The following is a 12,153-nucleotide window of genomic DNA, read 5'->3' as shown; positions in this document are numbered from 1 at the left end:
TTTTTTTTTTTTTGCCTATAAAAATCTTCTAGGCAATGTTTTAAGTTAATTTACTCCTACTGAACATTTATTTTTTTAAGAAATCAATTTGTTCAAAAACATCATCTGACACATGTGGCTAAAATTCTGGAGTTCTAATCAGCTTTTACATTCTTACTTCTGAGTTATTAAACCTCAGAAGATCCTGTGACTCCAGAGATTGCATGTTCACAGCAACAACCATAGCACTAGTGCATCCTTTATATTTACAAGGTAAAAGTTGGAAGTCTTAACATTAACATAAAACAAATTCTAACCAATAACGGGAGATCAACCATCACTCTGATTTTTTTCTAGAGCAGAAGTCAAAACAATATAAGAGCTCTATGACATATCTTAAAGCAAAAGGTGCTGCAGCCTCACAGGAACCATTTGCAATGAAAAAATATATTGAAATTAGTAGTAGATGCTGCTTGGAGTTGTTAGAGACTGGTTAAGAAGTTGAAGAGTGTGGCAAGTGACAAGGTGCATGCAAGGGACAAATGCTGATAACATAGTGAGAAGATAGTTTTCTTCTACTTAATTTGACAGGACAATACAGTTTCTGTCACTATCACTACTCAAAAGGCATTAAGAAATCAAACACCTGCCCGACAGGCCAAACACTCCCTTTAGAGTGTTATCATCCAAATTACTAGCTTTGGTGACCTAAATTCAGAAAAAAAAAATTACACTTTGCTAGTCTTGAAATATGTCTTGTTGGCTGGGATTTTGGAAGACTGTCCAATAGCTACTGCAGTTGCAGTGATTTAAATTCTCACTTAACTGACTCAGTTCTTCAGTGCTACTTTTACCTTCTTCTAATTGAAGGTGGCAGAATATTCAGTCTGTGCCTCGCAGCTGCACAGGTGATAGTATAATAACACACAATAATTACATTTTACTGTCTCAGTTGTTATTAGCACTTGTATTCAAAGTTACACATATTTTTGAGCTGCCAGCTTGCAACAGGTGACAACATCTGTGGTGGTTCTGCCTCTGAGCTACAGAGATCTAAATCAGCTTTGGGGTTTTTTTGCTACCTTATTTGCTAACAAATTTAAAATACAGTATTTAATATAAAATCATAAACTAAATTTCAAATCCTTTCATGTCAGTGTTTTCAGGTCTCTTAAGAATTTATGAAATTGATAAAAAATCCCTGCAGACTTTTCTGTCCACATAAGACAATAAATGGTGCCGTAAATATTTTTATGTTAACATGGACTATTTAAGTTCAGTTTACCAGTAGATCAATAATATTTCTGCATAGGAAGCCACCTGCATGTATTAAAACCAAACAAACCTTGCAGCTCTAATTAGGTGTATAAAAATCTGCATTCTAAAACATTAATCATTAAATGGCTGTGACAGTTAAACTTCCACAGATGTCACATTAGTGTTTAAGGGTAACCAAACATTTCAATGGAGTATTAAGAATTTCTAGAAAGATCCTAGCATAAAACAGAGGACATCCTTGTGACAATACATTTATCTTCATGAAGTCACTTCAGCTGGAATACTGTCTCCAGTTCTTTTTTGCATACCCCAAAAATGAAACAGTAGAAACAAAGCAGGAACAGCAAAAGTATATGAAAAATTATCTAAATCATGGTATGATTCCCACAATGCGACACTAAAGACAGCAATGAGAGATACAAATGAGCTTGCAAACGATCTATGAAAACAAAATTGATAGTGGAGAAGGTGGTAACAAAGAAAGTGGACAGTGGGAAAAAAAACAAGAATTAAAGTGAGAAAAGGACAATAGTTCCCATAATTCTCAAGATGAATATTTAGAGACCAGATCACAGAATGGTACTGTTGGAAGGGACTACAGTGGATCATTTGGTCCAGCCTTCCCATTCAAGTAGGATCATCCAACAGCACACTGCACAGAATTGCAACCAGATGGTTCTTGAGTATCTCCAATGAGGGGGATTCCACAACCTCTCTGTCCAATCTGTTCCAGTGCTCGGTCACTCACAAAGCTGTTTGTCCTCATAATCAGGTGGAACTTCATGTGCATCAGTTTCTGCATGTTGCTCTTGCCCTGTTGCTCAGCACAACTGAGAAAAAAGTCCCCTCTCAGTTGTCTCTTCTCAACCCTGAACAGGCCCAGCTCCCTCAGCCTTTCCTTATAAGAAAGATGCTCCAGTCCCTTAATACCTTTGTAGATCTCTGCTGGACCCACTCCAGGAGCTCTATCACTCTGTTGTACTAAGGAGCCCAGAACTGGACACTACACTCCAGATGTGGCCTCACCAGGGCTGAGCAGAGAAGCAGGATTTCATCCCTCAACCTGCTGACATTCCCAATGCACCACAGAATACCACTGGCCCTTTTGGCCACTGGTAACTCATGGACAGCTTGTTGTCCACCAGGACTTCCAGGTCCTTCTCCACAGAGCTTCTTTCCAGCAGCTCAGCCCCCAGCCTGTCCTGGTGCAGAGGGTTACTCCTCCCCAGGTGCAGGACTCTGCATTTGCCTTTGTTGAATTTCAGGCAGTTCCTCTCTCCCCATCTCTCCACCCTGTCGAGGTCCCTCTGAAGGGCTGCACAGCCCTCTGGGGTGTTGCCCACTCCTTCCAGCTCTGTGTCATCAGGGAACTTGCTGGGGAGGCCTCTGTCCCTTCATCTGAGTCATTCATGAACATGGATGTCGAGGGAAAAGTTAAACAATGCTGGGTCCAATATTGAACCTCGGGGGACAGCACTTGTGACAGGCGCTAGAGTGTGCCACTGATTACAAACTCTCTGGGATCTGCCTTTCAACCAGTTCTCATTGTCCCCTCAGACAGTTCACTGGTCTTTCAAGGGTGCAATTGAAAAAGCCAAACAAAAAAAGACTTTTGCTTATATGACCCATGTTGTATGTTTCCACAGAGGAAGAAACAATAAAATCATACAATCCAGTATCAAGCAGCTGAAGTAAAATCTCAGCAGTTATGACGTTCCACTTTATTCTTTTTTCCAGTACATCATCTTACAGAATAAGGCACCACTGTACCTGTGAGCTACAGCCCTCCAACACAAAGCAAACTGGAGACAGAAGTTGCTAGAAGACAACAATGCTCCTATCTTTTAGCCATATATTTGTAGTTATTTAAATTTATTCCAGAAGCACCCTGTAACATGGGCCTCCCACTCCCAGTTCCTGTACAAAGGCCTACCCCAAAGCCAAGTGATGCCCTTCCATTGCTCTAAGTAGACCAGCTCCTTTGAGCCCAGAAGTGACTACCACCACTTATTACAGCCTTTTCCGTGGGAGCCAAGTGTTGTGTTAATGTTCTGTAGAATTTCAAATGAAGGGCAAGTTCTTATCAAAGAAATGTTGAGTAAAGTAAGCACAGTTCATACAACAATTTGCTTCCTCTGCTGTGAAAGACATTCTCATACCATTCAAATTAAGGTTTTTCCATTAGAGTTTGCTCATCTCTTCTCTTTCAATTCTATAAAAAGAGAAATCACTGAGGAGCAGCTGCCTGTTCTTCAACAGCAAAAACCTGCCACATAATCTAAATTCTGTTTTTCTTGCTACGTAAGCATTTTCATTTCTTGACTTGTATTTTAAACTCATTTAGCAATAAACAGACATTAAAAAAGAAACCAAACATGTCCTTTTTTCACACAAACAATCATGCTAAGTGGTTTAACACTGGAAAAGGACAAAATTATTTTGGAATCTAAAATGAAGACTGATTTCAAACTGAAACTTTTATATTGTCACACTCTGATAAGACTTGGTAGATATCTGTCTTTACCTACTTCTTCCTATCTTTATCTAATTATTTTTAAAGCTATCCCTGCTAAGAAATCCTAGAGTAAGTATTTGTGAGTAGTACAATTCTCATCAGATTCGTTGCAAAGCCCAAGTAGTGCAGATTTCTTTACTTCTTAAGTTCCTGCAATGCAGAAAATTGCAAACCTCTCTAAAAAAACAAGGCAGAGGATGTGTTACACTTGTCATGGAGCTTTTCAGTATTGAAAAGTGTTTCTTGAATATCAGCAATGACGGATATAAATTAAATGGGTATTTTTTTCTTCAACTTTTCAGGTTGATTCAAGTTAAAAAGGGTCAGAGATTCCCTGCTGCTATTGCAAATGCTTTTATTTGTAAACAATTCTTAAAATTATTATTATTATTATTTTTAAGTAAAAATGAATCTCTGTATTTTTCTGCCTTTGCTAGTTCTGCAGAAACATTTGTGCACCTCCACAGGCTTACTTGCAGCAACAAATTTTCTTCTGCTTGATATTTTCCCCAACTTAAAGCTCTGTAACTCTTACACAGCAAACATCTTGAATCATAAAGTTCTTATTACTAGTTATAAACACAAACACATTTTTTTCTTAATTAAAGGTCACATAAGGAGTAGGGAGACAGTTCTTGTTTTTCCTTTGTTCCGTATGGTGTTTAACTATATCACATATTACCTTTTCTTCTCATAAAAGTTGAATAACCCTGATTCTTTTAATTGTTTATGTTTGTGGCTTATAATATTTCCTCTTTTTTCTTGGAGGTGTTATTTAACTACTCCCGTTTTATATGTATGAATCTACTGTTGTAGAGTTATTTATTCCATTTACTTCCAAAAAAGATAATTAAGTTATTCCTTTAAAATCAGAGTGCAAACACTACCAACAGATTAAAAGCCAGAAGACTGTAAAATTAGGATCCATGAGTTATGCATTTAAAAAAGCTAATGATCTGCATCAACTATGAATGCATCACTGAAATCAAAACGCTCTATTTCTATTTTTACCACAAAGTCATTGACAGAATAAAGAGTCTAAAAGTAGTGCAATATTCATGAATGATTTAGTATGAGGAAAAGATGACGATTGCATCAAGATTCAGACATCAGCATTTGTCAGCCAAATGGGACAGAAAGCTTCATATAAATGAATCCTTAAGAACAACTGAAATAGAAAATGGAATTGCTATTAACGTTTTTTATTCATTACCTATAGACAACTGAAAAGTCTGATATGTTGTTCTTGTGTCTCATATTTTCTTCTGTTTGATGTATCTTATCCTGTAAGACACAGAAGGATCTGTCTAATGTGAGAGGAATAATCCTCATCTGAAAAAATGCATAGTTTAAATATCCTCTACCTCTGCATTCTTATTCACTATAAAATCATTGACAAAAATAAACAAAAAGTTCATATTAAACTCCTCTTCTGTAGAAACCTGAGCACGTCTCCCCATTGTGTTTCAATATGGCCTAGACTATACAGAAGGTTACAATTTAGTAGCACATTTCACAACTTTATAATTTCTGACATCTGGTTCAAGATATTTTCATGTGTCCAGAAAACTTGAAATAATTCTTCTATGGCTTTTTTTTTTATTTTTATGAATTTTTGTTCTGTTTGCTTTCTATTTGAAAATGGGAAATAAAACTACATATTATATTCTAAAAAAATTTTTAAATCAGTTACTTGGCAGCTATAAAATATCAAAATTAAGCTGCTGATGCAAGTAAAATGCATGAAACAGTATGTACTGATGAAAATTATCACACAGGGCTTAATTATACTCCACTGAGGTGTGCTTTCAAAATAATCAAACCGATCTGGATGTAACAAACAGACTTAGAAATAAAAATACACAAAACCCAAAGAAAATCTGTTGCAGAAAATCTGCAAATGAAAAAAGTTCAGCAAAGGCATAAAAGCAAAAGCAGTTCAAAGTGCAATATCAATGATACTAGGATAAAACGAATTCCATGCCCAGAGAAGGGGAAAAGCAAACATCTGAAATTTCTTGAGGAATCAAGGGGAATTTCAGCAGGATAGTAAGAAAAAAAAAGTGGCATGGCATACCTGACCCATTAATTAATAAGAAAATATATTTTTTTTAAGTATTTTTAAAAAAGCATTTCTACATTTTATTTAGAGACAAAATAGAAAAGGATTGCATTATGCCATCACTATGAAACGCTGAAATGAAAGCAATTTTCCTAATACCTTCATCTACATCAAGATTTATGAGATTGAAATGGAAAGGCTTAAAGAAGGTTTGCAAGGAAGTCCATACAAAAGGTTGAAAATGCTCAGTAGAGTAACAATAAACTAGAGAACCATGCAGCCACTTTTGGAAACATCTAAATCAAATATCAAATCTTGCCTCAACTCCAGCAATGTAACACTGGGCAATAATCTTCAGATTCAGTGAGTTTTATTAATTCCTTAAATCTAACAAGACCGTTCTCCAAGTTCATGGTTTACATCACAGGGACTAATAGTTCTGTCTCATCATGACAGATGCCAGTTATCTCCTAAAATGAAAGAAATCTCCAAAGAGAATATCTATAACTTGATATTCTTTACTGAACCAACAGTTTGAAGATTAAATTATTTCACTTCATAAGCTACAGTCGAGGTTTTAAAAGAAAATTCCTTTTGCTCCCTGCAGTCATTAAGGTCAGTGAATAACTTTCCAGCAGCTGACCAAAGGGATGTTACTTGTCAGCCCAACTGCACTGTGACTAACACCAAGACAGAGTCCATTTTTTAACCATAATCATTTGCGTTGCATGCTAATTACATGGTGACAGAAATAGAGCACTTCAAAATAGAGTACTTCCATTAATATCTTTCAGCCCAAAGACACCATTTTCTTACCTTCCAGTTCTTTTCTAAGATAGCTCAGATGACATCCTCTTACCTCCTCATAAGAAATGTGACAGGTCTCTGTTTAATACAAGTGCACTGTAAGTTTACAGAAAACAACTACACATAGAGCAGCAGAATTGTAGGGTGTAAAACCTCAAGCTCATTCTGGATATCTCCAAAGTAGCAAAATGTGCAATTGTCTATAAATTCTTATTTCAGGCTAGCTGAAAAATGTTATTAAATTTCCACTTTAATCTCTACACAAAAAAAAAATAAATAATGAAAACAAAAATTGTTTCAAAATGACAGTGGACGTTCTTTATAAAATCTTTAGGTTGCTAAAACTCCTGCAATATTCTTCCATTTTCACTTAATGTCAGCACAACTGATTGTTCCAACAACCTAAGTTTCCCTGGACTAGTCTCCAAAAAGTGGCTTGTTTCAAACTTATGAGTGACTAGCTCAATGATGTTTGGAAGTTCATAGTCAGGAAACAATCCACTTTTATTTATGTGAAATCAGCTGCACCATAACACACTTGAGTTATAATTAGCAACTAAGTAATGCAGCTAAATCCCAGCAATGTATGTAGATTAACTGGAAATAAAATTTATTCTGACAAAATTGAATCTGCGTTTAGTGAGGTTACTTCAGAAATAAACTTGACATGGCAGGAAAAGTGTGGGCTTAAAAGGTACATAAAAATAAAGCTGTATGAGAAGAATTAAAACATCTATAGGTAAAATTGTAGCATGCCAGAGAATTACAACAAACCATAAAACAAACATAGGTAAAACCGCTACTGATTGAAGATAAAAAAAAAAAAATTGCAGTTGTGCAAACACACTTTTCAATCAGAAATCCCAGCATTTTTCAACTACAAAGTATTACTGTATATTAAAGAGACAGGGCAAAGATAACAAAAAGGACTCTGATGTCGAAATATATATTTTCTTGGGTTTTTCAGTTTAAAAAAATTGTAAACAGCAGGTTCTGATACGAGACATAAACAGACCAAAAATTCTAAATATATATAGCAGCACACTTGCCTTGGTAAGGGAAAGCTTTTAACTAAACATTATGGTACAAAAAATAAAACTCTGTATCTTGTATTTTAAAAAAAAGTAATAATTTTAAGTGAATCAGGAGAACAAAAATTCCATTATTTAAAGCAAAAACTCGTAAGATAAACACCAGCACAGACATATTTCTACAGAACAAGTGAAAGCAAGTATGTCAACTCTAGTCATGTTGTTTTACAAGTGCATCATACCTAACTTATTGTGGAAAATTCAAGTATTATGTGCAAGCTTTGGCTGATCTTTAATCAAATTACTGAGCATGGGTCTACATGGGAGCTGTTCTACATGCATGCTAGAAAGGTTTCATTTTCAGTGGCATTTTCAGGGGTTGTTTTATATTAAATGCTACCAACTGGGTGTGCAAACTACAAAGAGTGCCAAGCTCCTTGCAAGTTCCTCTTAAAATGAGCAACATGCAGTGAGAGGCTATGTAGCATTTTACCGCCTCCCTGAAAATGATCTCCACATTTTTCTCATAAAGAAATTTGGAAACAGTTTTCAGTGATATTCTCATATTAACTAAGACACTTGTGGAGCAGATATTTTGACTAGAAGCAGAAAAAAAAATATTAAAAGGTTGTACAGATGGAAGGTGAATTTATATCACAGAAGAATCTCCAACATGTTGATGCAATTAAGCCTCTCTAATGAGTTAGAAATCCAGACTAGTCACAGAAGCTATTTTAGTTTCTCTAGCCTTCTGCAGTCAATGGGGAAAGACTCTCCTTGAAGGCAACGCCTAGCACAAGGGCTGATCTTGTTCCCTAGAGGGCAGGCTCTTGCTCTCTCTTTCTGACTGACTACATAAAGAAATCAGACATATGAGAGATTAAAAGAATCCATTTGTTAATAAACTCTTTCCATACTAAATTGATGTGTGGAAAGATTGGCAAGAGTAATTATTCTGAGGAAATAAATATTGTCCCAGGTATAAATCTTTAGTGAAATATTTCAAGTTTAGCAAAGAAGCCGGAATATCTATTAATGCAGTATCAGCATCAGGTTAGAAGGCATCTTTTATGGTGATTGAACAGTGACATGTTTTGTTAAACAGCAACTAAAGCAAAGTGAAACTATTCTTACACTGAAACTAACACCAAAACCTTGTCTTTATGCTTGATAAATATTTATCATTTGAAATGTATTGAAGACAAACCAAATTAACCATCAGAAATCGCTTCATAGAAATTCTAGTGCAATGGTTTGTTAAGATCCATTTAGGCTTTATAAATTGATGAAAACTTGCAGAAATACTCATAAGAACAAAACACTATGCCAGAAAAAATTATTATTGCAGACACGTTTCAATGGTACTCTTTAAAATTAAATTAAGAAAGTGTGAGAAGGAAATTTGTAAGTGACTCACATACCATCCTGTCTTGTAGAAAAAAAAAATAGATGTATAAATTATGAAAAATTCCAATGGGAAACACTTCAGGACCACTGATCCTCAAATGTATGCAGATTACAGTAAGAGAGAACAGTTTAATTCAAAATCTAACTAGCTTCTGGACTAAAAACCAGAGCTAAACTTCAAGGAAATTACTCACAAACTGGTCTGAGAGAACAAGAAACATTGTTAAGTTATCAAAGAGTGTTTGGCAACTTACTGAAGTAGCAGCCTGTGTTAACCTTGAATAGCCTCCCTTGCTGCATAAATAAAGGACAACTAAAAAATTGCCAGGCAATAAACTGATTTTCCATTTTTGAGGGAATGCTGTAGGGAAAAAATAATTTTTGCCATCTCCTTCAGTGAGGGAGGGACTAAAGGAAAGTGGCAAAAGGCAAAAATAAGGCATAGAGAGCGCCAAATAATCAAATGTAAGAACTCATCTCAGAAGTTGAGCAGGGAAATTTCTCTAATATGCCAATAAGATGTAATGGAAAGAGCAAATTAAATTCAGTGCAGAACTTCAGGAAGGCTAATCTATGCCTGTGTACTGGCCAGCATTGAAAATTAGCATCAGTAGTCAGGGGAAGGAGGGAAACTGAAAACAAGTTATGCCAGCCAGTAAGGTAATGATGTGGCAGTAGAATTCATCTCTGAAACACAGACTTTTAAAATCCTAGTACTTACAGCACTTTTTCAGAAGAAGAGGAGTATGTGTGTATTTTATTTACATGAACATATATAAAAGTGAATATATATTAATATTTTACCAACACTTTAATGACAACTGTGTCTTAAAGTTTAAAAAAATAATTTTGTGGTACTACATCTGCAAAATCTGCAGAAATAGAGGCAGCTTAATTAGGAAGGTTAGGGGGAAAAAAGTTACCCCACATCTCATCGCCCGGGGGAAAGTCACCTTCCTATGTATCCACCACACTGGCTAAATAATAGGAAAGTGATTTTATTGATGTTTTATTACCTTTTAAGAGCAGGCACTAGGACTCTGCTTTCTCTCCCTTGTCCTGTGTTACTCAGGAGCAAAAATAGAAATTCTTGATCCATAGGAAGCTAGTCATAGGTATGGATGGATGAATTAGTCAACAGCCACAAAGAATATCTGAAGGTCTGGTTAATGGCTTTTGCTCTGACGAAGGTTTAAATAGTTATCTTTATTTGTTCACCCCCAAAATCTGACAGGTAGAATCTGCCAAAAACTCTCATTTTTTCCATTTAATTCTTCCCCAGCAAATGGCAAATGTCCTTATCCCCTGAAGGCAGAAAATAGCCACGTCATCACCAGCACAGACATTATGGTCCCAATTATACATTGCACTGCTATGCCTGGCAGAACTTGGGAGCTGTTTGATGCTCTTTTGTCTCCCTGAGTTGGCAGAAAATAAAAGTCTGAAACATGAATTTCCCTACCCTCAGTTAATCTAATTGGGTTGTTCACTCATTCTAAGTGCCAGCATTAACTGTTCAACGATCCTATTTTGCAAAGCAGTTGAGAGAGGAAGGGGAACTGAAGCACAGGAGGATCAGCTGGGAGTTCTCAAAAGCAATAAAACACAGAGGGGAAAAGTAAATGAGAAGCAGAGGATGAACTGGAAAGAAAATGCTAAGAATGCCAGGAAAAAGACAATAAACAGCAGCTCTAAAATTGGCTTTCCAATTCTTGGTGACATTCAGTCTCACTGAGACATTTATTCTGGATACCGATACTACATTTAGATATTATTGTTTACTTTAGCTTCCTAAGAACTTTCTATTGGCTTTAGTGGGAACTCTGTTATGGGTCAGAACTGGACAGTTCCCAGGCTGTGCACAAAGGTAGAAGTGGCCTTCCTTTGAGGACATGTTCAATACCAACTTCTAATGCAGAAGACCATTTTAATTTTTGTTAAGTGCAAAAAAATTACAAACAATTACAGTGCTCTGGGCATCAAGTCAAGTAACACATGCTCTTCTGAAAAAATACCCCAAACTTTCTTGTCTGGAACCTACAAGTGTACAGAAGGCATAATAAGCTCTTGGCTTTCAGGGGAAAGTTGAGATAACTGTGAGAAAGAATACACCTATCTTCAATGAGACAACATGCAGGAGAGAAAGCAGGAAACTTTATTACCTGTAATGAAAAATACAAAAGGGCAGGTGTGGGTTTGCTGAACCTGTTGCAAAATCTTGCTTCCTGGGACATGTTACTGGTACAATAATAGGAGGATTCCGTAATGTTTGCTATCAAATTTTTTTTTGACTCACAGCACCAGTCCGAAATTAATCAATATTGCATACTAAGAAAGACAACTGTTCAGTAAGCAAGATAGAGAAACTGAGCAAAGTATTTTGCACAAATGAGCAGCCAGCCTCTTTCAGACTTATTGTGTTACCACAAGGAAAGCTGTGGCATTAAGGGCACATTTTGCTCCTAACATACCAAAGGACTGAATGACAGACACTGAAAAAGAAATTATTTTCTCACTGTAAAATCAAAGGAGTTCCAGCAAGGAAACCTTAACTGAGTACTATAGAGGAACAAGGACAAATGTCCTCACTTGACATTCAGCTAAAAATTTTCTTGACTTCAAAGTTATTAAAAGGAATGAAGAATAAGCGGGGCTCATCTTGTTTGTAAAGAAAGTGTTAATTGTCAAGGGAGTACCTTTTGGTACCTTTGATATCAGAAATGGAAACGTTAAGTATTAATATACAGCACTGAAAACACGTAAGGTGTTGGAATCAAGGTGACATAAGTAACCTGTTACCTGAAAGCGTGAGTGAGTAAAAAAGGCAAATGTACTTTCTCAAAGTAAAAAATGTATTAGTGTTAGAAAGAGAAAAGAGAAAAACATGTTCAATATTTAATATACGAAAAGTGTAGGAGATTCTAAGCCTACAGTTTTTTTTACTTCAGTATTTACATGTTTTTGGAAATAGGCATGATTAAAACCTTTCTACATTCTTTGAGTTAGACAAAGGCAGTCAGAATTGGCTGATTATAAAGTGTGTGTTATTATTTTCCTTGATTCTTAACTAATTA

At 35.9% G+C, this 12,153-nt stretch overlaps 1 protein-coding gene across 4 annotated transcripts in view; it reads right to left on the bottom strand.

Moving 5' to 3' along the window:
- The window catches only part of GABBR2 (gamma-aminobutyric acid type B receptor subunit 2), a 451,884-nt gene that overhangs the window by 309,266 nt on the left and 130,465 nt on the right, over positions 1-12,153 (bottom strand). The window lies entirely within an intron of this gene.

This window comes from Taeniopygia guttata, chromosome 2 (genome assembly GCF_048771995.1).
Source record: "Taeniopygia guttata chromosome 2, bTaeGut7.mat, whole genome shotgun sequence".
Taxonomy (NCBI): domain Eukaryota; kingdom Metazoa; phylum Chordata; class Aves; order Passeriformes; family Estrildidae; genus Taeniopygia; species Taeniopygia guttata.
Note: the sequence above shows the minus strand (reverse complement) of the source record. Positions and strands in the feature narration are given on the sequence as shown.